This window comes from Jaculus jaculus, chromosome 1 (genome assembly GCF_020740685.1).
Source record: "Jaculus jaculus isolate mJacJac1 chromosome 1, mJacJac1.mat.Y.cur, whole genome shotgun sequence".
In the NCBI taxonomy this organism is placed as follows: domain Eukaryota; kingdom Metazoa; phylum Chordata; class Mammalia; order Rodentia; family Dipodidae; genus Jaculus; species Jaculus jaculus.
Window position 1 is genome coordinate 159367851 of NC_059102.1, and position 27490 is coordinate 159395340.

The 27490-nt window shown below is 44.5% G+C and overlaps 1 protein-coding gene and 1 non-coding gene across 4 annotated transcripts in view; one reads left to right on the forward strand and one right to left on the reverse strand.

Moving 5' to 3' along the window:
* The window catches only part of Ppp6r3 (protein phosphatase 6 regulatory subunit 3), a 161223-nt gene extending 137556 nt beyond the window's left edge, over window positions 1-23667 (reverse strand). The window contains exon 1 of one of the 3 annotated variants that reach the window (XM_045144456.1): window positions 23550-23667. The gene's annotated coding sequence lies outside the window, so the exon portion shown is untranslated. The remainder of the gene's footprint in view (window positions 1-23549) is intronic. The other 2 variants (XM_045144470.1, XM_045144475.1) reach the window with 2 other exon arrangements.
* A 3026-nt stretch (window positions 23668-26693) lies between these two features.
* Window positions 26694-26797, forward strand: LOC123457951. Its single transcript, XR_006635299.1, has one exon. It is a non-coding gene; the product is annotated as a small nucleolar RNA U13 (small nucleolar RNA).
* The last annotated feature ends 693 nt before the right edge of the window (window positions 26798-27490 follow it).

Sequence of the window (27490 nt, forward strand, 5' to 3'; positions counted from 1 at the left end):
AAAAAACTTACCAAAAAGGGGAGAGAGGCTGGAGAGGTGGTTTAGTGGTTAAGGTGCTTGCCTGCAAAGCCAAAGGACCCAGGTTCAATTATCCAGGACCCACATATGCCAGATGCACAAGGTGGTGCAGCATCTGGAGTTCATTTGCAGCAGCTGGAGGCCCTAGTGAGCCCATTCTCTCCCTCTCTCTTTCAAATAGCTAAATAAAAATAAAATATATTTTAAGGGAGGGGGAAGGGTTGAAGGAGTATGGTTCAGTGGATACAACACTACACAAATGTGAGGACCTGAGTGGCACATATATGCATACCCATGCTCACACATCAGACAGACATGCAAAAGAGGAGGGGGTGCAGGATGTGGTTCAATGGTACAGCTTTTGCCTACCAACAAGGAGACTCTGGGTTCATTCCCTACCACCACAAAAAGAAAAAGGATCAAAAACAGAATGCAAAAGTGACATTTAAAAGGGGACACTTGGATATACATCACACAACTCAAATGGTACAAAAAAAAAATTCCCTAATCTTACTGCCAGAAATATTTAAGCAACAAGCACTACTTTGAGGATCTTGGTGTAGCTCATATTTAGCACTCAAAAGGATGCCTAACGTGGACAAACTTGTGCCCTAGTGCACTGCTGGCTGAAGGGAAGGCAAGATGGTACCGTCACTACGGCAAACAGACTGTTACATCTCTGGGTATATATGCAAAACAACTGAAAGCAAGGTTATGTGTACCTTCTTGTCCATTCCTACAACAGCTAAAGGGAGGAGAGAATGCATTGCTCATTGATGGATGAATGAATAAACAAAATGTGATACACACACAATGGCAACAGACTTCAGATTTTAAAAAGTGAACAAACTGGCGCATGCTAATATGCAGATGAACATGGACAGGAGCCTCACAAGTAAGAACACTGTAGTGCACTTACATGAAACACTTAACAGCTGTCAAATTCACAAAAAGAATGAACAGTTACTGCCAGTGGCTGAGTGGTGAGGGGAAATGGAAAGTTCAATGGATACTAACCTTCAGCTTGGGAAGATGAATACCATTCTGCTATTGGACAGTTATGACTTAACCTCAGTGAATGGCACACCAACCAAAATGGCTAAAATGGAGTGAGGTACTTCCAGGCAAAATGGTGGCTTAGTATAGCCACAACAAAGCAGCCGAGGGAGGAAAATAAGCAGAAAAATAGCAAAGTACACTCTTCTACCTGCGAGTGAAGGTATTTAAGTTATTATCAAATACAGCAGAGGAGAGACTAAGAACTTCCAGAAAGAGGAAAATCAGAATCCCATCAAGGGTGTCAGCAGCCCCAGTACATGCCCACTGTGCCAGCACAGAGCTAGAGGAGCAGAAACGAGGTGGAAGGACGTTCCACTCACATCGGGCTCCTCACCAAGTCAAGAAGCCTGAAGAAGACAGGGCCCAGCTGCGCAGCTCAGGTACAACTCCAGGCATGTTGCACAGCTTCACATCTCCCAACTGTCAGGGCCATGAACCTCCAAGAACTCATCCACCCCCAGCCACAGGGCATCCAGTACTGCCAGACAAAACACTAGATCCACAGCAAAACAGAGTGATCAAGGTGGACACTCAGCATTAATGAGATTGGAAACCATCCAAAAGTTAATAACAAGACCTACTTACAAAAAGGCAGGTATATAAGCCTGCTCTGGACGTGCTAATATTTTTCAGGTCAGGGCAGGTTATGTGTTACATATTTTTGGTTGGCTTTACCTTTCTTAAATAAGCTGCATTTTGGGGTTGGCTATTGCTGACTTGCATGTTTCCTCATTCACAGGGCCTTTGTCTTTTTCTTCTATCATTGTTGTGGGGCAGGGTCTGACTGGGTCCGAGGATGACCTGGAATCCATTTCAGGCCAAAAATTTCAACCTCCCAGCTGACAGGATCAAGGGGGTGGGGTAACAGACACCCTTAGAGACTTTGGCTTTACTAGATATGTTTGTTTTCATCCCCACTACTGCATACTCTGTGCTGGCTTGGATTGGATGTGTATATTGCTCAGCAGAATTTTAGAATTTGCCAGTAAACTGCTTCACTTAGTACACTAGAATATTTGAATAGCAGGCATACTAACATCTAGGGTCATTCCTGCTGTTTGTCTGGACTGTGAGAGCTATACTTGGCACCTTATAACTCCTACCCTGAACACTGCAGGGCTGGAGAGATGGCTTCGTTAAGAGCTTGCCTGTGAAGCCTAAGGATTCCAGTTCGAGGATCGATTCCCCAGGACCCCCATTAGCTAGATGCACAAGTGGGCACACATGGTCTGGAGTTCAATTGCAGTAGCTTGAGGCCCTGGTGTGCCCATTCTCTCTCTCTGCCTCTTTCTCTGTCACTCTCCAAAAAAGGAAAAGAAAAGAACACTGCAGATAATTAGAAAACCCAAGCATCAAACTAACCTAAGAGGAAAAAGCCTCTCTCTATTATAAAATAAAAAACACAGAGAATCAAGAAAATCCCATCAAAAACTATAAATCCATCAGAAAAGACCCCCCAGTGAGACTGTTTTAGATGAAATGACTTACAAAGATTTAAAGGAAAAAAAAAGATTAAATTGGGGTGGAGGGATGGCTTAGTGGTTAAGGCATTTGCCTGCAAAACCAAAGGACCCAGGTTTGATTCCTCTGGCCTCACATTAACCAGATGTACAAGGGGGCACATGTGTCTAGAGTTCGTCTGCCATGGCTGGAGGCCCTGGCGCACCCATTCTCATTCTCTCTCTCTCCCCTTCTCTGTCAAATAAATAAATAAAAATGAAATATTTTAAAATAAGATTAAATCTATACTCAAAGGAATCAAAGAAGAAAACAAAGACATCACAGAAGAAAACAAACTCTTGAAAGATAACACAGGGAACCAACTTAATAAAATAAGGAGGTCAACACAAGACATGAATAAGGAAATAGACATAATGAAAAAAATACCCATCAGAAATATTAGAAATGAAAATTAAAGTAAGTGAAATAGAAAATTCTTTAGAAAGTCTCACCAATAGAATGGATCAAACAGAGGACAGAATACCTAACTAGAAGACCAGGATAGCAGATCTAATACAGCTCAACAAAGAGAAAGACAAACTAATAGGAAGGCATGAATAGGAATTTCAAGACATTTGGGACACTATGAAGAGATCGAATTTAACAATTCAAGGCATAGTAGAAGAATTTCACTTCAAAGGCATACCAGGTATTTTCAACAAAATCATAGAAAACTTCCCCCAAATAGGGAAAGTGATTCCGATACAGATACCGAAGTCTTCAGAACAACAAACAGACAAAATCACGACAGACCCTCTCACCCTCATATTATAATGAAACTTCAAAACATTCAAACCAAAGAAAATATATTGAAAGCAGTAACAGAGAAAAATCAAATCATATACAAAGCAAGCCTACTTTGACATTCCATCTCCTATCAGAATGGTTACTATCAAGAAATCAAGTGACAATAAATGCTGGTAAGGATGTGGAAAAAGGAACCCTTCTACACTGTTGGTGGGAATGTAATCTGGCACAGCCATTTTGAAAATCAGTGAGGAGTTTCCTGAGACAGCTAAAAATAGATTTACCTTATGACCCAGCTATATCACTCCTAGACATATATCCTAAGGACTCGTCTCACTACCTTACAGATACTTGCTCAACCATGTTTATCACCGCTCTATTCACAATAGCTAGGAAATGAAACCAGCCTAGATGTTCCTTAACTGATGAGTGAGTAGCGAAGATGTGGTAAATTTATACAATGGAGTTCTACTCAATGATAAAGTAAAAGGAAATTATGAAATTTGCAGGGATATGGATGGACCTGGAAAGAATTATACTAGTGAGGCCCAGAAAGCAAAGCACCAGATATTGTCTCACATGTGTGGATCCTACCTACAAATGTTTTGACTTGTATGTGAGTAAGAATAAAACTCAGTAGCAGAGGCCAGTAAGCTAGAAAGGGGATATAAGGGAGGGAGGGGAGGGGAGGACTTGAGGTGATGGTATTGTATATACGTAAGTAGAAAGACTACTGGGGGTAGAATGACCTAAGTGAGGTCGGGGGAAGAGATTTACGTAAAGGAAGGGTGAGGAAAGAGTTAATCAAAACCTAAGAGGGCATAAATAAATCATACCTAGTTTTTGGACAACGAATACCCAGAAGCCACAGATTGTTACTAGAAAATTTTCAGGGCCAGGAAGGGGATACCTTCCAGTTAACTGTTGGCCAGGAAGGTGCCTACTGCCCCCAAAATATTACAGGCCATTGCCAAGCCTCTTGGTTTCCCACGAGAAACAGTTGGTAAGACCCTATTGCTGAAGACTCCACACACTTGAGCTGCAAGGTCACTGGGAAATCCTGCTAGAGCTGAGCTGAAAACCTCCTCCATGAAGACCAGCTGACAGCTGGAAAAAGCTACACTGCAGGCAGCTCCATGGGACAGAGTGGAGATAAACAACAGTGGACACTTGAAAGCCTTAAATTGGGTCAGCCAGGCCAAATGAGTCAATGGGTCCAGTAGTGTGTCATGTCTGTTATGGGGGAAACCAACTGCACTCTAATTGGACATCTAATTGGCCATCTCTATCACACCTTCCAATGCTCAGGTCCATTGCAGGAAAGTTGGTAGAAAGAATGTAAAATGGATCTGGAAAGGATTATACTAAGTGAGGTAACCCAAGCCCAGAAAGCCAAGCGCCACATGTTCTCCCTCATATGTGGATCCTAGCTACAGATGATTGGGCTTCTGTGTGAGAAGGAAAAAACTCAGTAGCAGAGGCCAGTAAGTTAAAAAGGAGATATAAAGGGAAGAGAAAGAGAGAAGGGTACTTAATAGGTTGGTATTGTATATATGTAAGTAGAATGATTGAGATGGGGAGGAGATATGATGGAGAATAGCATTTCAAAAAGGAAAGGGGGGGGTAGGGTATTACCATGGGATATTTTTTATAATCATGGAAAATGTTAATAAAAATTGAGAAAAAAATAAAGCAGGCTGGAGAAATTGCTTAGCAGTTAAGGCACTTGCCTGCAAAACCAAAGGATCTAGGTTCAACTCCCCAGGACCCAGATAAGCCAGATGCACAATAGGGCACATGTGTCTGGAGGCCCTAATGTCCTCATTCTCTCTTCCCTTCTTTCTCAAATAAGTAAATAAATAAAAATAAAATATTAAGATGGATGTGGTGGCACACGCCTTCAATCTCAGCACTCAGGAGGCAGAGGTAGGTGGATCGCCATGAGTTTGAGGCCCTCCTGAGACTACATAGTGAATTCCAGGTCAGCCTAGGCCCGAGTGAGACCCTACCTTGAAAAACAAAATAAACAAAATAAATAAATAAATAAAAGTAAAAAAATAAATAAAATATTAAAAAATTACTCTAGGGCTAGAGGGATTGCTTAGTGGTTAAGGTGTTTGCCTGCAAAGCCAAAGGACCCAGGTTCAATTCCCCACAACCCACGTTAGTCAGATGCACAAGGGGATGCGCATGTCTGGAGTTTATTTGCAGTGGATAGGGGCCCCAGCGCTCCCATTTGTTCTTTCTCTCTCAAATAAATAAATATTTTTTAAAAATTACTCTAAAAAAGAAGAGTTCACAGGGAAAACTGCTGCATATCAGAAAGGATACAGTAAGGCAGATACACAGAATCATAACTTCCCTATCTGGCACTGGAGAAAGGACAAGAAAGCTTAAACATATATGAACCTTAATAATGAGGCTCTGTGTAGATAACTTTGAGAATTAAGAATTCTAGGAGAAACTCTGAGGTAGGGGGTCTCTACCAGGTCCTGACATTGAATATTGGGGGTAGGGGAGAAGATTAAAAAAATCCCTTTTGAGTCCTGCTTCCCTAACCCATACACTAATAAAGACTAGTGGGGCTTTTTTTTCTAATATTTTATTTTACCTATTTTACAGAGATATATATACAGAAATAGGCAGTTAGAGAGAGAGAGAGAATGGGCGCACCAGAGCCTCCAGCCATTATAAACGAACTCCAGAGGCCATGTGCCCCCTTGTGCATCTGGTTTACGTGGGTCCTAGGGAGTCGAACCTGGGTTCTTCGGCTTTGCAGACAAGTGCCTTAACCATTAAGCTATCTCTCCAGCCCTATTTTTTATATATTTTTAATTTTTCTTCATTTTTTATTTATTTGAGAGCGACAGAGAGAGAAAGAGGCAGATAGAGAGAGAATGGGCGCACCAGGGCTTCTAGCCACTGCAAATGAACTCCAGACGTGTGCACCCCCTTGTGCATCTGGCTAACATGTGTTCTGGGGAACTGAGCCTCAAACCAAGGTCCGTAGGCTTTACAAGCAAACGCTTTAACTGCTAAGCCATCTCTCCAGCCCTATTTTTAAAATATTTTATTTATTTACAAGAAAGAAAGAGGAAGAGAGAGAGGAAAAGGGAGAGAATGCACGTGTCAAGGCCTCTAGCCTCTGCAAACCGACTCTAGCCACTGCAAACCGACTCCGAACGTGCCACCTTGCATCTGACTTACGTGGGTTTTATGGAATCACACCCTGATCCTTTGGCTTTGCTGCCAAGCACCTTAACTGCTAAGCCATCTCTCCAGCCCCAAGACTGTTTACTGAAGGTCCTTTTCTCCAGTATATCACACATGTTTCTCAACTAGAAATCAGACACATCATAAAACAATATTGTGAGCTGGGTGTGGTCATGCACACCTTTAATCCTAGCATTCTGGAGGCAGAGGTAGAGAATCACTGTGAGTTCAAAGATGACCTGAATTCACAGAGTGAATTCCAGGTCAGCCTTGGCTAGAGTGAGAACTACCTCAAAAACCAAAAAAAAATATATATATATACTGTGTAAGACTGAACAGTCATCAGAACCTGAGTTAGCATGGCAGGAATGATGGAACTGTAAGATCAGAACTTTCTAACCCCACAATTAATGTGCTAAGAGTTTTAGTGGAAAATGGTAAACGAAAAACAGAAGGAAATGTAATCAGAAGAATAAGAATTCCAAGAAATAAAAGAATGCCAGCCAGACATGGTGGCACACACCTGTGATCCCCACACTTACAAGGCTAGAGTTGGTGAAGGTCATCCTTGGCAACATAGTGAGTTTCACACCATCCTAAACTACATAAAACACCTTCTCAAATTACATATGGAGAGGGAATGTCAGTACTCCTGTAGCAGAAACACAAATATAGCAGCAGAACATCAGTAAGTACATGATTTAACACAACAATGCCATCAAACAAGTATCTACAAAGGACAGCTACAAAGCATTCCAGTGTCCAACAGTGAGAACACACATGCTTCTCAACACTTCGTGGGATTCACCAAGATCAACTTTATTCTGGGACACAATAAAAGAAATAAAGAAAGAGGTAACTGGGGGGGTGGCTGGGGAAATGGCTTAGCAGTTAAGGGGTTTGCCTGTGAAGCCTAAGGATCCAGGTTTGATTCCCCAGGACCCATGAAAGCCAGATTCAAGGGGGGCACATGCACCTGGAGTTCATTTGCAGTGGTGGAGGCCCTGGCACGCCCATTCCATCTTTCTCTCTGCCTTTTGCCCTCCTTCCCTCCCTCCCTCCCTCTCTCTCAAATAAATAAATAAACATTTTTTTAAAAAGGTGGCACACACCTTTAATCCCAGCACTCGAGAGACAGAGGTAGGAGGATCACCATGAGTTTGAGGCTACCCTGAGACTACACAGTGAATTCCAAGTCAGCCTGGGCCTCAGAGTGAGACCCTACCTCGAAAAACCAAAAAAGTAAGAAAAAAGAAAAAGGTGGGCTGGAGAGATGGCTTAGTGGTTAAGCACTCGCCTGTGAAGCCTAAGAACCCCGGTTCGAGGCTCGGTTCCCCAGGACCCACGTTAACCAGATGCACAAGAGGGCACATGCATCTGGAGTTCATTTGCAGTGGCTGGAGGCTCTGGCACGCCCATTCTCTCTCTCTCTCTCTCTCTCCCTCTCTCTGCCTCTTTCTCTTTCTGTCTGTTGATCTCAAATAAATAAATAAAAATAAACAAAAAAAAATTTTTTAAAGGTAACTGGAAAAAGCACACATATCAGTGACCAAAGTACTTGCCCAGCATGTCCAAGGCCCAAATTTGTTTATTTATTTACTTTTTGTATGAGAGTGACAGTGAGCAAGGGTTGGGGAGAGGGAGAAAGAACTGTCATGCCAGGGCCTCCAACCACTGCAATCAGACCAGACACATGCAGCACCTTGTGCATCTGGCTTTCATGAGACCTAGAGTCAAACATGGGTCCTTAGGCCAAGCAAGCACCTTTACTGCTAAGCCATCTCTCCAGCCCAAAGCCCTAATTTTGATCCCCAGAACCACTCAAAGAAAAAAAAAAAAAAGTAGTGCACATTTTAAAAATACACATGATTCAAAGAAACCTATGGAGATAGTTGATTCAGTAAAGTGCTTGTTTTACAAGCAAATGGACCTGAATTTGATCCCCAGTACTAGGGCAAAAACCAAGCTTAATGGTATGTCAATAATCCCAGAGCTAGGAAGGTAGAGATGGGAGGTTCCCTGAGGCTCACTGGCCAGCCAGCCTACCTTAATTGTAAGTGCCAAAGTAACGAGTCTGACTCAAAATAATACGGCCAACATACCTGAGGATGACATTCAAGGTTGTACTCTGGGCTCTGCCTACATCTACATGAACATGCATATACACAAGCATACACACAAACTCATACAAAAATCTCAAGAGGAAGTGAAAAGCATAAAGAGAGGTTGGTTCAGAAGATGCATCAGTGCTGGCTAAGCAAGCATGACAACCTGAGTTTGGACCCCCAGAATCTGTGTAAGAGCACTGGAGAGGCAGACACAGTTGAATCCCTAGAGCTTGCTGGCTGGTTTGTCTAACAATCAGTGAGCTCTTGGTTCCAGCAAGAGACAGTCTCAAAGATTAAGGTAATCAGCGATTGAAACGAACAGGTGATGTCAATCTTTGGCCTCCAGATGTGACCACACATGCAAGCACATCACACACTCGTGCCAAAAAGAAGGGGGGGACAGAGGCATACTGAATGAACTAAATGAAAATTAAAAACACAACTTGGGCTGGAGAGATGGCTTAGCAGTTAAGGCATTTGCCTGCAAAGAAAGCCAAAGGATTCTGGTTCAATTCTCCAGGACCCACATAAACCAGATGCACAAGGGGGTGCATGCATCTGGAGTTTGTGGGCAGTGGCTGGAGGACCCAGTGCACCTATTCTCTCCCTCTCTCTGCCTCTTTCTCACAAATAATAAATTAATTAATTAATAAAATTTAACCAAAAAAAAAAAAAACCCACAACTTGCCAGGCATGGTGGCACACACCTTAAATCCCAGCACTCAGGAGGCGTAGGTAGGAGGATTGCCGTGAGTTAGAGGCCACCTTGAGACTACACAGTGAATTCCAGGTCAGCCTGGACTAGAGTGAAACCTCTACCTGGAAAAACCAAAATAAATAAATAAATAAATAAATAAACTCACCAAAATCAATGAAACATAGCAAAATCAGTACTTAGCTTATTACTGGAGCATTTAAATCATATATTAGAAAAGAAAACTCTGAGGCTGGAGAGATGGCTTAGCAGTTAAGGCACTTGCTTGCAAAGCATAAGGACTCAGGTTCGATTCTCCAAGATCCATGTAAGCCAGATGCACAAGGTGGCCAATGCATATGGAGTTCATTTGCAGTGGCTAGAGGCCCTGGCACACCCGTTCTCTCTCTTTTCCTCTTTCTTTCCCTGTCTCTACACGTGCACACACATACATATAAATAAATAAAATTTAAAATGGGCTGGAGGGATGGCTTAGTGGTTAAGATGCTTGCCTGCAAAGCCAAAGGACACACAGGTTCAATTCCCTAGGACCTATGTAAGCCAGATGCACAGGTGGCACATGCTTCTGGAGTTCATTTGCAGCAGGTGAAGGCCCTGGCATGCCTATTCTCTCTCTCTTTAAAAAAAAAAAAAAAAAAAAAAAGGAAGGAATGGGGAAGGGGAAAAGGAAAGGAAAGGAAATCTGGGCTAAAGAGATGGCTTAGTGGTTAAGGTACTTGTCTGTAAAGCCAAAAGACACGGTTCAATTCCCCAGGACCCATTTAAGCCAGATGCACAAGGTGGTATATGCATCTAGAATTCGTTTGCAGCAGCTGGAGGTCTTGGTGCACCCATTCTCCCCCTCTATCTTTTTCTGTCTCTCAAATAAACAGATAAAAATATTTATAAAGCTGGGCATGGTGGCGCATGCTTTCAATCCCAGCACTTGGGAGGCAGATGTAGGAGGATCAACATGAGATCGAAGCCACCCTGAGATTATATAGAAAATTCCAGGTCAGCCTGGACTAGAGTGAGACCCTACCTCAAAAAAAAAAAAAAAAAAACCACCAACAAAAAAAATATTTATAAAAAATTGGTAACAGGCAGTCAATGCAGAAAAATCAACAAAACTGAAAGTTGCTTCTGTAAAACACACACACACACACACACACACACACACACACACCCCTAATACTCTCCTACCCAGGTTAATTAAAGAAAAACAAAAATTACTAGTTACAAATTAGAAATATCACAATTGAAAGGGGAGGAGACATAACTACAGATCCCATGGACATTTAAAGGAATATCATGAACTACTCTCTCTATATCCAAAAACCTACTGACATAGAAGAAATAGAAAGTTTCTTAAAAGAAATAAGTCTTCCAGACTAGGGATATAGCTCAGTTAGTGGAGTCTGGTTTAGATTCTTAGCACCACATAAATTCAGCATGCTGGCAGACACCTACACTTTAGAGGTAGAGACAAGAAGAGCAGAAGTTCAAGGTCATCCTCAGCTACATAGTGAATTCAAGACCAGCCTGGGCTACATGAGACCCTGACTTTAAAAACAAAAGTAGCCAGGCGTGGTGGCGCACGCCTTTAATCCCAGCACTCAGGAGGCAGAGGTAGGAGGATTGCCATGAGTTCAAGGCCACCCTGAGACTCCATGGTGAATTCCAGGTCAGCCTGGGCTAGAGGGAGACCTGACCTCGAAAAAACAAAACAAAACAAAAAAAAGTAGCCAGGCAAAAGGTGGTACATACCTTTAGTCCCAGCACTGGGGAGGCTGATAGGAGGATCACTGTGAGGCTCATCTGGAACTATAGAGTTCAAGGTCAGCCTGTGCTAGAGTGAGACCCTACCTCGAAAACACACACATGCACATGTCTTCCAAAACATATACAAAAAGAAGATATATATTATCTTAATAACCTATATTGTTTATTGAGTCAGTAACTAAGAGCTTTCCCACAATAGAAAACATGGGCTCACTAGTGACTCCTGAATATCTTTCACAAGATAGAAAGAAGCATAAGGAATACTTCAAATTTATTCTATGAAACCAGCACTATCCTAATATCAAAATCAAATGAAGACATTCCAAAAAAGTACTGATCAGTATTTCTCATGAACACACATGCGCAACTGCTCAATAAAATCTCAAAGCCCCCATTTAATAAACATAGAGGTATAATTTTTTTAAGTCTCAAATCCTACCAGGCATGGTGGCACATGCTGTTAATCCCAACACACAGGAGACTGAAGTAGGAGGATCACCATATGTTTGAGGCCAGCTTGGGCTACAGAATGAGTTCCAGTTCAGCTAGAGTGAGACTCTACCCCCAAAACAAACAAGAGGTCCTGGGGAAAACAAGGGTATATCAAGAGAGAGCTGAAGAGATGGCTTAGCAGTTAAGGCGAAGCCTAAGGACCCAAGTTTGGCTACCCAGAACCCATGTAAGCCAGACACACAAGGTGATGCACAAAGTCATACACGCACACAAGATGGTGCATGCATTTGGAGTTCAACTGCAGTGTCTAGAGGCCCTACCGTGCTAATTCTTTCATAAATTAAAGAAAGAGAGAGAGAGAGACACAATTGTCTATCATGACATGCATGGGTCACCTCCATCCACTTCATCTGCCCAGATCCAGATGTCATTACAGAGGAAGTTATAACACAAAGATTGCCCTCATACCTAGCCTGAAAACCAGTCCCAGGAAGTGAGAACAGACACTGTGGACACTCAAACCTCACCAAAACAGAGACAGAGTGTCTACAGAAAAAGCAACACTAAATCAGATCCCTGTCTTGCCCTCTAAGGCTCAGGGAATATTAGGAATGGAGGAGAGCTGTCTCAGCTTTACAATACCTAGGAAAAAAAAAAAAAAAAAGCCTACAACTAACATCACACCTAGTGGTCAGAAACTTCAATGTTCCTATTAGGATAACCTTTTCATTATCACAGTTCAATTTATCACTAATGCAGCAAGACAAAAAAAGGAAAGAAAAAGTACACTGCATGGCAAAGAGTAACAAAACTGTCTTTGTTCACGGATGACAGGATCATCCATGCAGAAAAATTCAATGCATGCACACATGCGTAGAAAGAAAGGGAGAGAAAGGAGTATCCTCGTACTTAAGAGATTATGTCAAGACTGCAGTATACAAAGGTAATCTCCAAAATCAAGAGCTTTCCTATATACTATCAATGAACAAGTGGAATTTAAAAATAAAGAGTATGTTAAAAGGGGCTGGAAAGAGAGCTCAGCAGTTAAAGGTACTTGCTTGCAATGCCTGATAAACTGAGTTTGACCCCACAGTACCCAAATTTTGCAGTGACAAAATAACCTGGCATTCCTCCCTCCCTCTCTCCATGTAAACAAATAAAAATATTTTAAAATATATTTTATTTGTTTACTTGACAGACAGAAAGAGGGAGAATGAGAGAGAGAAAATGGCACACCAGGGCCTCTATCCACTGCAAATGAACTCCAGACACATGTGCTCCCTTATGCATCTGGCTTACATGGGTCCTAGAGAGTCAAACCAATGAACCGATATCCTCTGGCATTATAGACAAATGCCTTAACAGCTAAGCCATCTCACCAGCCCCTACTCTTGAGGCATTTGCCTGCAAAGGCTAAGGACCCAGGTTCAATTCCCGAGGACCCTTGTTAGCCAGATGCACAAAGAGGCGCACACATCTGGAGTTCGTCTGCAGTGGCTGGAGGCTGTGGCGTGCCCACTCTCTCTCTCTCCCTCTTTCTCTGTGAAATAAATAAATAAAGCATAAAGCAGAGCATGCATCTGGAGTTTGCAGTGGATAGAGGTCCTGGCATGCCAATTTTCTCTCTCTCTCTGTCTCTCTCTCTCCTTAAAAAAAAAGTGGGAGCCAGGTATGGTGGCGTATGCCTTTAATCCCAGCACTTGGGAGACAAAGATAGGAAGATTTCCGTGAGTTCAAGGCCACCCTGAGACTACAAAGTGAATTCCAGGTCAGCCTGAGCTAGAGAAAGAACCCACCTCAAAAGCAAACAACCAAAAACTACAGTTTCATAAGCAGGGATGGTGGCATACACCTTTAATCCCAGCACTTAGGAAGCAGACAGAGGTAGAAGGATCACCTTGAGTTCAAGGCCACCCTGAGACTATATAGTAAATTCCAGGTCAGACAGACTGGACTAGAGTGAAACCCTACCTCAAAAAAAAAAAAAAAAGTAGTATGAAAGCAAACCCTAAATTTCTGCACTATAGAGAAACACATCTTCATGAGATAAAAAAAAAAAAAGATTCAAGTTATTTGTAAAATTTTAAAATTCAATATTCAAGTACCATGTCTTCCCACTATTAACTAACTTTCACAGCAAGATACATATACTATAAAGACAGAGCTCACAGACCAGCCAAAGGATCAAGTAACTATAGTCCCTCAAATCTGTGGTCTTGGGGCTGGAGAGATGGCTTAGCAGTTAAGGCACTTGCTAGCAAACCCAAAGGACCCATGTTCAATTCCCTAGTACTCACATAAAGCCAGATGAACAAGGCGGTGCATTCATTTAAAGTTCATTTGCAGTGACTGTAGGCCCTGGCATGCCCATTCTATCTGCATCTCTCTCACTAATAAATTAATTTAAGGAAGGAAGGAAGGAAGGAAGGAGGGAGGGAAAAAAATAAATTTGGGTGGGCTGGAGAGATGGCTTAGTGGTTAAGGAACTTGCCTACGAAGCCTAAGGACCCAAGTTCGATTCTCCATATTAGCCAGATGCATATGGTGGGGCATGTGTCTGAAGTTCGTTTGCAGTGACTAAAGGCCCTGGTGCTCCCATTCTCTCTCCCTATGTTTCTGTTTCCTTCTCTCTGCCTCTAATAAATAAAAATAAATTTTAAAAGGAAAGGTTGAGGGAGGGCTAATCAAAATTTAAGAGGATATAAATAAATCATATGGAATCTCCTACTTTTTTGGACAATGGAATACTCAGAAGCCATAGATTGTTGCTAGAAATTTTTCAGTGCCAGGGATGGGATACCTTTCAGCGAGTTGTTGGCCAGGCAGGTCCCTGATGCCCCCAAAACATTATAGGCCATTGCCGAGGCCCTTGGTTTCCCACCAGGAATAGATGGTAAGACCCTACTGCTGAAGACTCCACATACTTGGGCTGCAAGGCCACTGAGAAATCCTGCTGGAACTCAGCTGATAACCTCTTCCATGTAGACCAGCTGACAGAAAGCTGGAAGAAGCCATTCTGTATGCAGTTCAATGGGAGAAAGAGAAATTTCCACTGAAGATACTCAACAGTGGACACTGCAAGCCTTATATTTGGCCAGCCAGGCCAAATGAGCCAAAAGGTGCAATAGTGGCACGTCTGTCATGGTGGAAACCAACTGCCCTCTAATTGGACTGGAGGCCCGCTCCATGGGAGGGAATACATCCCTGATACTGAAAACTTAAAACAGGAGTAGTCATGAGCCCTAGGGTTGTAACATCTGCTATTGTCTGGCTAAATGTATATACTATGCTTATCAAACAGCCCAGTAAGCACTTCTGTTAGGTTCTGGAAGGTGTGATCGAGATGTTACTCAGTACTCCAAGCACTTCTTTCCAGCACTATGATACCTTCTGAGTTGTTCCAAGGTCACTGCCATCTGAAAAGAGAAGATTCTCTACCCAAAGTGAGAGTAGCGTTAATATTTAAGAGTATAAATATTAAGAGAAGTGTTTACTGGGCAGTTTGATAAGCATAGTATGTACATTTTTCCAGACATCAGCAGACGTTACACCCCTAGGGCTCATGACTACCCCTGTTTTAAGTTTTCAGTATCAGGGATGTGTTCCCCCCATGGAGGGGGCCTCCAGTCCAATTGGAGGGCAGTTGGTTTCCACCATGACAGATATGCCACTATTGTACAACATGGGGTATTTTTTATAATCACAGAAGTTGTTAAAAATTTGAAAGGAAAAAAATAAATATTTTTTTTAAAAAGCAGAAATTTGTGGTCTTGAGCAATGATTGCAAAATCCAGCAGCATTCCATATTGTCTGGGGAACTTCTAAAAACTACATTCTCAATCACACACTTCCAGAGGTTGAAGTCCAATGTCCACAGCCTTAAAAGTGTCCTAGGGCAGGGCTGGAGAGATGGCTTAGCGGTTAAGCGCTTGCCTGTGAGGCCTAAGGGCCCCAGTTCTAGGCTCGATTCCCCAGGACCCACTTTGGCCACATGCACAAGTGGGCTCATGCACCTGGAGTTCGTTTGCAGTGGCTGGAAGCCCTGGCATACCCATTCTCTCTCTCTCTCTCTTTCTCTCTCTCTCTTTCCCTCTCTGTCTGTAGCTCTCAAATAAATAAGTAAAAAATAAATTAAAAAAAATGTTTTTATAAGTGTCCTAGCACCGGGCATGGTGGCACACACCTTTAATCCCAGCACTCGGAGGACTGCTGTTGAGTTCAAGGGCACCCTGAGACTCCATAGTGAATTCCAGGTCAGCCTACGTCAGGGGGAAAAAAAAAAAGTGTCCTAGGGCTTAGTGGTTAAGGCACTTGCCTACAAAGCCTAAAACCTCATGTCCAAATCTCCAGGTCCTGCATAAGCCAGACACAGTGATGCAAGCATGCGATGTCGCACATGCACACGGGGCACAAGCATCTGGGGTTTGCTTTCAGCAGCTCAAAGCCTGGAAGCACCCATTCTCATTCTCTCTCTCTCAAATAAATTTAAAAGTCCCAGATGATTCTAATACAGGCTAGACTAACAATTTTGTGTAATGTGGTGTGCATATGTGGTGTGTGTACATGTATGTGCACTTGTGGGGCCCGTGAGTTTGTCCATGGTGCAGGAGCAGCACTGCTCTTCTGCCTGTTCCTGTTTAAGCGGGAGTCTTACTGGATGGAGCGTCTTGCTTTCCATGAGGCAGGTACTTCCCCCATCTCTGCTCCTCCCTCAGATCCTCATGCTTGGGCAGAAGTGCACTTCACTGTTAAGCCCTCTCTCCAGGACCCAGTCTACACTTCAATGTTGGCAGCAGTGATATTTGAGGCTGGATATGGTGCACAGGTATTCTGTGCATTGTAGGGTGTTTTGCACTAGCCTTTGCCTCTACTTTTAGAAGCACATCAGAGGTGTGATAAGGAAAAATGTGACCAGTGTATGCTTCCTAGGAAGGCCTAATGTAAATTTAAAAACAGGGACTGAGGGTGCAGCTCCACTTGCCTCAATAGCCAGTGCCACAAGCAGCAACAACAAAACGTCATTTTATCTACTTTTTTCTTTTTGCTTTGTTGTTTTCTGAGAAAAGGGCTAAGTAGGCCAGGCTGGCCTTAAACAATCTTCCTGCTTCAACCTCCTATTACATGCCTGGCTTTTCTGATTTTTCTCTTTTGTGGTGCTGGGGATAGAACTCAGGGCCTCATGCATACATGTATTCTACAGAGGTATACTCCTTAGCTGCCAAATCAATCATTTTAGAGAAGAGATGCTTGAAGGCTGAGGTAGGACTGCTAAGTAATCTAATTTGATCAATACAATGCATATACACATTATGTTAAAATAGCAGGGCTGGAGAGATGGCTTAGTTAAGGCACTTGCCTGCAAAGTTAAAGGACCCAGGTTTGATTCTCCAGGACCCACGTAAGCCAGATGCACAATGTGGCACATGCATCTAGAGTTCATTGCAGCAACTAAAGAAAGGCCTGTCCATTCTTTCCATATATATAATCTGCCTCTTTCCCTCTCCTTAGTTCTCTCGCACTCTCAACTAAGTAAATAAATAAATAAATATTTTAAATAGCAGGGATGGAGAGATGGCTCAGCAGTTAAGGTGCTTGCCTGCAAAGCCTAACAAACAGGGACCAATTCCCCAGTACCCACATAAAGCCAGATGCACAAAGCAGCATATGCATCTTGAGTTTGTTTGCAGTGACTAGAGGCCGTGGTGTGCCCATACTCATTCTGTGTGTGTGTGTGTGTGTGTGTGTGTGTGTGTGTGTGTCTGCTTGCAAATAAATTAAATAACAGACTATACCCCATAAATATGTACAATTATTATGGGTTAAGAAAAGAAAATCAAGTCTTATGGACAGAAATATGAAAGCTGCTTAAAGCCAAGTGGTCTAGTCTTTTTGTTTTAAGTACATACTTAGAAAAAGGAGCAAACACTATTCAGCCTACACTAGATCTTGATTTATGAGGACCAAGTCAGGATGCCTATGTTATTTATGAATAAACTCAATAGCAAGTTTCAGTTGAGCAATTTCTGTTACCAGTTACTCTTGTAAGTGTAGAATATAAAACTTCAAAGCAACATACACTGATAACATTTTAGATTTCTCAACACACACACACACACACACACACACACACACACACCTGCAAATGGTGGCACATGCCTTTAGTCTTAGCACTCAAGAGGCTTAAGTGAAAAGTACACTATGAGTTCAAGGCCAGCCTGGGGCTACAGAGTGATTTCCAGATCAACCTGGGCTAGAGACAGACCTTACCTGCAAAAAAGCAAAACATACACAAGAACACAGCTGAGGAGATGGCTCAGGGGCTAGAGTCACTTGCTTGCAATGCCTGGTGGCCTGGGGTTCAATTCCCCAGTACCCACGTAAAACCTGGTGCACAAAGTGGTACATGTGTTTGGAGTTCATTTGCAGCAGCAACAGCAGCAGAAGCAAGGGGTCCTAGAACACATACTCTTGCTCCTAAGGTAAATAACTAAAAATATAAAAAGAAAACACATACACACAACCTCTACCCCAATACCATCTTCAAAATGAAGACTAAGCTGATACTGCAGCGTGTGTGCCTGTTATTTCCAGATACTTTGGTGGCTGAGGTGCAAGGGTCACTTGAACCTAGGAAATGCTAGACTCTAGCCTGGGCAATAGAGCAAGATCTCATCTCAGGATTAAATAAAATCAGGTCGGAGTGTCATAAAATGAAGTACAAATCAAGAAGCACTTCCAAGGCTGGGTGCGCTGGCACACGCCTTTAATCCCAGAACTTGGGAGGCAGAGGTAGGAGCATCGCTGTGAGTTCGAGGCTACTCTGAGACTACATAGTGAATTCCAGGTCAGCCTGAGCTAAAGTGAAACCCTGCCTCAAAGAAAAAAAAAGCAGCACTTCCAGGGACTGGAGAAATGGCCCCGTAATTAAAGGTGCTTGCTTGCAAGCCTGTCAGCCCAGGTTCAATTCCCTAGTCGCACACCTACAGCCAGATGGATATTTATTAGCAGCAGAAAGTGATCCTGGTGTGCCCGTGGTTATACACTGTACATATACACACATACTTCTAGTAACAGCATAACCTTAGTCAAGTTATAAAACTTCATGACACATCTCTTACAAACAAACTAAGCACTAATTCTGACCAATACTACTTTAAGCAAGAGATGCTTACTTGTTAACATTATCGTCTGGACCAAATTGATTCAAAATTTTTATCTTAAAGAAGCTAAAGGTTGGGCGTGGTGGCTCACAACTTTAATCCCAGCACTTGTGAGGCTGAGGTAGGAGGGTCACCATGAGTTCAAGTCCACCCTGAGACTACAGAGTGAGACCCTACCTTGAAAAACCAAAGGGGAGGGGGGAGAAGCAGCAGCTAAGCAAGCCATGCATGTGGTGCATGCTCATAATCCCAGCATTCAGGAGGGTGAGGTAGGAGTATAGTCATGAGTTGGAAGGCAGCCTGGGCTACAGTTAGTTCTAGGTCAACCTGGGATACAGAGGCCATGCCTCAAAAAAATAATATTTTTTAATATTTTTTATTTTTTTTAATTATTTATTTATTTATTTGAGAGCGACAGACACAGAGAGAAAGACAGAGAGGGAGAGAGAGAGAATGGGCGCGCCAAGGTTTCCAGCCTCTGCAAACGAACTCCAGACGCGTGCGCCCCCTTGTACATCTGGCTAACGTGGGACCTGGGGAACCGAGCCTCGAACCAGGGTCCTTAGGCTTCACAGGCAAGCGCTTAACCGCTAAGCCATCCCTCCAGCCTAATATTTTTTAATTTTAAGAAAAGAAGCTAGCCAGGAGTGGTGGTGCACATCTTTAATTGCACTCAGGATGCTGAGGTAGGAAGATTGAGTTTAAGGCTGGCCTTGAACTACATAGTGACTACATATTGAGTTCGTTCCAGGTCAGAGTGAGGCCCTATCTCAAAAAAAGGGAGGAGAGCTAAAAGAAGCACTTTTAGTCCTCATTTTATTACTACTCATTTTCTACCCAGCTATAAACTTGATCTTCAAATTCTCCATTAGTTACTATCAACTTGCTTTTTTAAATTTTTTTATATGAGAGAAGACAGAGAGAGAAAGAGGCAGAGAGAGAGAGAGAGAGAGAGAGAGAGAGAGAGAGAGAGAGGAAAGAATGGGCACTCCAGGGCCTCCAGCCACTGCAAATGAACTCCAATGCATGAGCCACCTTGGACATCTGGTTTACATGGGTCCTAGGGAACCAAGGGTCAAACTGGGTTCCTTAGGCTTCACAGGCAAGCGCTTAACTGCTAAGCCATCTCGCCAGCCTCAATTTGCTTTTTTTTGTTGTTGTTGCTGTTGTTGTTGTTGCATATGGGGGGTTATTTTTAGGCAAGGATGCTATACTTGACTCAAAATCTAGTGTTCTCTTTCTATCCTTGATAAGTTACACAGGAAGATGCTGAACTCTACTTAAGTTGAAGTTCACCAAAACACACTCCCCCAATGCACAAAGCAAGACAAGTCCCAAGAAAATAGCCAAGAGAAAGGTTGAGTGCCATGGAGAAGGAACAGGGCAGACACCAAAAGTCTGTTATAAGTTACGACTACAGGGCTGGAGAGATGGCTTAGCGGTTAAGTGCTTGCCTGTGAAGCCTAAGTACCCAGGTTCGAGGCCCAATTCTCCAGGACCCACGTTAGCCAGATGCACAAGGGGGCGCACACGTCTGGAGTTCGTTTGCAGTGGCTGGAAGCCCTGGCACGCCCATTCTCTCTCTCTCCCCCTATCTGTCTTTCTCTCTGTGTCTGTCACTCTCAAATAAATAAATAAAAATGAAATAAGTTATGACTACAGATGAGCAAATAACACAAAACTCCCAGACAAGACACAGCAAAGGGCAGAACAATCCCCTAACCTGTAGGAAATGGCTCCCCCATCTACAGGCTGAATATTTTTATCCAAAATGTTTGGAAGCAGGAAAATTTCAGATTTGGCCTTGATTTTGCTGTCTTTGCACAGACTTAGTGGGTTTAACAACCCCTCTACGAAATGCTGAAAAAAAATCTGAACATCTGAGCATTAAACCATCAGATTTCAGCATTTGGGTTTGGAGATTAGGGATGTTTGAGTTGTGTTTTACACCTGAGGAATGTCTCATTACACAGCAGTCTTTCCACCATCAAAACCCAAGAGTAAAACACTAAAAATCCCGTAAGTTATGGATGCTGGGGCAACCTCACACATCGGCAGTTCCCTGGAGTTCAGGTGAACAAGTCCTAGCTACGCTTTTCTGTATTGGAGCACTGCGAAGTGCCACCACTCTTTGCTCAAGCAGACACAGGGAATTTGGTGAATTTTCAACAATTCTTCCCATGGAAAACTTCCAGTTCATTTATTTTTCCTGCCTAACTAGACCTTAAATACACAGCTTTCCTAATTGGACCCAAACATTTAAAACGCAAATTTAAACTGGGCACAGTGATGCATGCCTATAATCCTAGAACTTGGGACACAGAATTAGGAGGATCAAGATTCCAAGGTCATCCTTGCCTACCTATTGAGTTCAAAGTCAGTTTAGACAAGAGACTCTACCTTAAAAAAAATTAAGAAAGAAGGGCTGGAGATGGCTTAGAGGTTAAGTGCTTGCCTGTGAAGCCTAAGGACCCACGTTAGCCAGATGCACAAAGGGGCGCATGCGTCTGGACTTCGTTTTCAGTGGCTGAAGGCGTTGGCGCGCTCGTTCTCTATCTTTTTTTTTTAATTTTTGTTTATTTTTATTTATTCATTTGAGAGCGACAGAAAGAGAGAAAGAGAATGGGCGCCCCAGGGCCTCCAGCCACTGCAAACGAACTCCAGACGCGTGCGCCCCCTTGTGCATCTGGCTTACGTGGGTCCTGGGGAATAGAGCCTCGAACCAGGGTCCTTAAGCTTCACAGGCAAGCGCTTAACCGCTAAGCCATCTCTCCAGCCCCTCCCTCTCTCTCTATCTATTAGCTTCTTTCTCTGTCTGTTGCTCTCAAATAAATAAATAAAAAGGAACAAAAAATTTTTAAAAAAACAGGGCTGGAGTGATGGCCTCAGTGGTTAAGGCACTTGCCTACAAAGCATAAGAACCAGAGTTTAACTCTCCAGGACCCATAATGCCAAATGTACAAAGGGGAGCGTGTGTCTGGAGTTTGTTTGCAGCAGCTGGAGACCCTGGCATGCCCACTCTTCTCTTTCTACCTGCCTCCTTCTCTCTCAAAGAAATAAATAAAAATACAAGGTTTTGGGCTAGCCGGGCATGGTGGCACACGCCTTTAATCCCAGCACTCGGGAGGTACAGGATCGCCATGAGTTCGAGGCCACCCTGAGACTCCGTGGTGAATTCCAGGCCAGCCTGGGATAGAATGAAACCCTATCTTGAAAAACAAAACAAAACAAACAATATATACATATAGATACAGATATATAGATACACACACACACACACATACACATACATATGGGGCTGGAGATATGGCTTAGCAGTTACAGCACTTGCTTGCAAAGCCAAAGGACCCAGGTTGGATTCCCCAGGATCCCAGATGCACAAGGTAACACATGCATCTGGAGTTCATTTGCAGCAGCTGGAAGCCCATTCTCCACCCCCCCCAAAAATAAAAATATTTAAAAATAAAATACAGTATTTCTAAAAAGTAATAAAAATCAAGTTTAATTTGGTAATAACAGTCACTAATCACTGAGTTGATTGTATGTGCCAGACACCGTTCTAGATATTTTACCTGTATTAACTTATTATTTACATGTATAACTCTGCACGTGTTAGGATAAATTTATGGAATAGATGCTTATTCTCCCATATTGCAGAGAAAGCAGAAAGGTTAGGTGACTTGCCCAAGGTCAGTGAGCTGAATCCAGGCGGTCTAGACGAAAGTGCAAACATCCCCACTAACTTAGGCACTTTGTGCTTTGCCTCTTAAAGAGCACGGTTTAGTGATAGGGGATCTGCACTCTGCAGCAGCTTCAGATGCAACGTGACCTTGAGGACAAAACCGAAGTAAACTTAACAAAGTGAAACGGTATGCACGTCAACAAGTGCTGGAAGGATGGAAGGCACCAAGCAAATGCTCCCTTGACCATGACAAGCACAACATCCACAAAGTCCTCCCCATTCCCCAAAGAGAAAACGTCGACTTATCAAGAAGATGACAGCAAGTCGCCGGTTTGAGACGCCGGGGCAGACAGCTAATCAAAGGGCTTATTCTGTGCACCTTACAACTCTTAAGTCTAGGTTCTAAAGAAAGCGAACCAGGAAAGGTCCCAGAGAGAAACACCTCCAAGTTAGCAGGGGAAAGGCTTCTTTAAGAGGGAGGTACTCGGAGCCACAAGGCCCACCCCCACCTTGGCTCGTATACACCAGGGAGGTCTCCAAGCGAGACACTCCGTCGGGGCTAAGGGTTCTCGGCGGTGGCTCCTGCGCGACTCCCCACGAGTGTTTGTGTCTTCCGATGACTCTGCGGCGAACCGACAGAAACCCACAGAACTTGTTCCTCCGACAACCAGAGTACAACAATGGGCCTTCGCGAATCTTTCCGGCGAGTTGCTGCCTGAACTTGACACAGCTCCCCAGCCATTGCACCCCCCACCCCCGCCGCCCGGGGAGAAGTTATCCGGAACCCGCGGCCAGTGAGCGACGAGGAAGCCGGACTCGGTTCGAGGACGCGCCTGGCCCTCCCGGTCTCCCGCCGAGCCAAGGCCGTGACCGTGAATGCGGCCGTAAAAGTTCCCCGCCCGGGGCGCCAGGGCCCGCTGGGACCCCGCTGTCAGGAACGGACCGCCGGGCGGCAGGGAAGGACTCGGCGCCGCGCCTCCCCGGGCCGCGGAACAGCGAATTCCGGGGGGGAGGGGAGAGGGGCCGGGACGATCCCTTCCCCGCGCCGCCCAGGCCGGGCCCGGGGGTCCCCTTCCTCCCGCCCTCCCGCGCGGCCTGCATATCCCGCCCCGCTGCCCCCTCCCCCACGTTACCTGGAAGGTGCCCACGACCCGCCGCTAGTCGCGCTCAGGCGGGAAACGCGCTCACCGACACCATCAGCGAAGCGCCCAAAATGGCGGACGTATCAAGCAGGCCTTGATTCTCCCCGCCCTCCCTCCGGTCGCCTCGCAGCCAATCGAGGTCCAGGCCCCGCCCCTGGCCAAAGCTTATTGGCTTTCCTCTTCCGCCCCCATAACCTATTGGATCGCCCAGCGGCTCCTTTGCCTCCACTCCAATTGGCTCGCGGCTCTCGTCAGTCAAGCCGAGAGGCGCATTCTTTTCCCATGGACTTGACGGATCCGGAACCTCTAGGATCCCGGAGTCTGAGAAACACAAATCAGAAATTGAGAGAAGCTTAGCTGGGTCTCCCTACGCCGTAGCAACAGCAGGGCCTCCGCGTGACGGACTCTTCGGACCACCAATCCGAGTAGCCAATGCTTTTTAAAACTAAATTGAGCCAAACCAATCATGGCTATGAACCTCGGGATGTCTGGGAGCCAATGGAATGTTGCGATGACAGCAGGCAGTGGGAGTAGTGCCGCGGGGAAACCGGTGATGACGTGAGCCACAATACGTGTTTGGGCGGAAGTCAGTCCCGGCTGGGGAATTAGCTCAAGTGGTAGAGCGCTCGCTTAGCATGTGAGAGGTAGTGGGATCGATGCCCGCATTCTCCATAGTTAAATTTTATAAAGGATCGTCGGGCGAATTAAGGGAGCAGCACTGGAAATGGGGCCAAAGCGAAGACTGTATGGCTGGGACAATCTCATGTCCTTAGGAGTCACAATCCTCCCTCTTTTTTTTAATTCTTTTCTCTTTTTCAAATTATATTTATTTATTTGCAAACAGAGATAGAAAGAGAATGGGCACGCCAGGGCCTCTAGCCATTGCAAACGAACTCCAGGCACATGCGCCCCCTTGTGCATCTGGCTTATGCTGGTCCTGGAGAATGGAACAGGGGGTCCTTAAACTTCGCAGGCAAACGCTTTAACCGCTAAGCCATTTCCTCAGCACACAAATAAGAGCTTCTAAAATGTAAAGGTAGTATGTCACATCAAAAGACAAAGACAGGGCTCCAAATTCCTGGAATGGAGGTGTCAAGGAGAGGAAGAGTGACACAGGACTTTGGAGCTCTGGAAGGTCCCTATGCCTCAGGTGTGGTGGGAGACTGGGCAGCAGTAGGTCAATCACGCAGACCTGAAGGAACCTGGTGCCGTTGCCAGATGTTCATACCTCAGGTAGAGGCTCCCTGTGGGAAGCAAGTCCAGTAGCAGCCCTTTTGGTGCTGGCTTGGTGGGGAATGTCACTCCAATACACAGTGGGGTTCCTATGTGACTTCTCTAAGCTGCCTCTGGGCTAGAGGAGAGCAATCTCTGCCTCACTGAGCACCCACTGCCTTCTGTGTCTATATCTCTGTACCCCAACCCCAGGCCTGAGCCCCTGCTCCTCAATCACTCTCTGAATTCCAGTACCAGGGCAGCAGTGAGAGTTTTGTGCACTTACGCACACCCACTCCTACCTCCATCAGAGCCTGTGACTGGTGGCAGACTCCAGAAAAAGTTCATTGAGGGTAGCTCCATTTTACAGACTATAGCCAACAGGCCGGTAAAGCTTTCAGACACCTGTTGAAGGGCTGAATGACCTTGGCTGAGTGATCTAACCTGTCCGAGGAAGTCTAGGTGATATCTACCAACCTGAGTCCACCCCTGCCACTCCTGACAGCTAGGGAGGTCACAAACAGGGGCAGACATTACTCACTTTGATCCTCAGAGGCTAGAGGCCTTGCCTGAGGCCACACAGCTGATGAGGAGTTTCGGAAACACTGAGACCAGTTGATGCAAGGTTAGGAGGCACATGACTAGGGGCCAGACCACAGTGGGTATGCCAAAGAGAAGGAATCACAGAAGCAGCTGGTGCCAGGGTCCTCCAGGGAGGACAAGCGTGAGGACAGTCACAGGCCTAAGGGAAGAGAGTGGGAAGTGGGTGAGGAACTCATGGGGATCTTGCAAGGGAGGTAAGGGTACTGGTGTAAACCCAAACAATAAGAGGGGAGAGCAGGGCAGGAGGGCATATTAGCAAGGAGAATGAGGCACAAGGGCTAGATTAAAGAAGCTGCAAGGTGGTTCTTGCTGAGCCATGGGTAGGAGGAGACAGCCCATACCCCCAATGGTCTCGGAATCCTTTCACTCATTCATCATCAAACTATAACCCCAAATCTGCTTTGTGTACTGTCCTCGATTCAGGTGGGCTGTAAATGACGTGGCTAGGCCCCATAGGTTGTCAGGGATGATACACTCCTGACCTAGCCAGAAGCACTGAAGTCAGGGAGGGTCTTCTGGGGAAGGACGTAGCTGAGCTCAGAACCCACCTGTAGGCCATTAGGGAGCCATAGAGGCCTCAAGTAGGGTGTAAGTAACTTGGAAGGTTTGAAAAGGACTCAGATGGTCCTCTGCACCTGAGAACTTGCACTTTGTGGATCTCCACTCTCCCCTCCCCCTGTCCTTCTAAAGCTTAATGTTTAAATTTTTCAGTCCATTTAAGAAACACCCATGTAAAAAAAAAAAAAAGAAAGAAAAGAAAAGAAAAAGATAGCCAGGTGTGGCACGCCTTTAATCCCAGCACTCAGGAGGCAGAGGTAGGAGGATCACCATTAATTCAAGGCCACCCTGAGACTCCATAGTGAATTCCAGGTCAGCCTGGGCTAGCGTGAGACCCTACCTCAAAACCCCCCCACCAAAAAAAAAAAAAAACAAGAAAGAAAGAAAGAAACACCCATGTTGCCAGGCATGATGGCACACGCCTTTAATCCCAGCACCGCAGAAATAGGAGGATTGTTGTGAGTTCAAGGCAACCCTGAGACTACATAGTGAATTCCAGGTCATCCTGAACTACAGCAAGACCCTACCTCAAAAAAAAAAAAAAAAATTAAATAAATAAATGAAATGAAATAAATAAAAACCATGCATGTTGTAGCCAGGCATGGTTCTGAATGCCTTTAATCCCAGCACTTGGGAGGCAGTGGTAGAAGGATTGCCATGAGTTCAAGGCCTCCCTGAGACTACATAGTGAATTCCAGGTCAGCATGAACTAGAGTGAAACCCTACATTGAAAAGCCAACAAACAAACAAAATACCCATGTCATCCTTTTATTGGTTCATAAGCATGATGATTGGGTGTCCACGCACTTGCATGACATGTGCCTCCCAGAAGCCTTCTTATATGACAGCACATTACCCATCTGGCATTAATCCCAGCACTCAGGAGGCAGAGGTAGAGGATCACCATGAGTTCAAGGCCACCCTGAGACTACATAGTGAATTCCAGGTCACACTGGACTAGATCAAGACCCTACCTCAAAGGAAAAAAAAAAAAAAAACACGTATATAATTTGGGGGGGAGGGTTTTAAGACAGGCTCTCACTCTAGCTCAGGCTACCTGGAACTCACTCTGTAGCCCAGGCTGGCCTTAAACTCATGGTGTGAGCCACCATGCCTGGCTTCCGTGGGTGTAATGTTTCCAAGCATGTTCACAAATAGACAAGGGGAGGGTCTGGGGTTGTAGCTAATTGGTAGGATGTTTGCCTAGCATGTATGAAGCCTTAAGTTTGATCCTCAGCACCATATAAAACCAGGCATAGTGGTGCAAGCCTATAATCCCAGTACTCAGGAGGTGGAGGCAGGAGGATCAGAAGTTCAAGGTCACCTGGCTACCTACTAGTTCAGTTTGAAGTGAGCCTAGGCTACATACGACCCTGTCTCAGAGAGAGACAGAGAGGTAAGGAGCATTGACAAATCTTAATTCTATCAAATAATTTTATAATGAGCAAATCTCCCCATCGTTTCCTAAGAAGTACACTTTCATTCACACATATATCCACACAGGAGAGACAAGCTCTGAATAGAGACCTTAAGTTGAGCAAGTTCAACCTGAAGAAAGA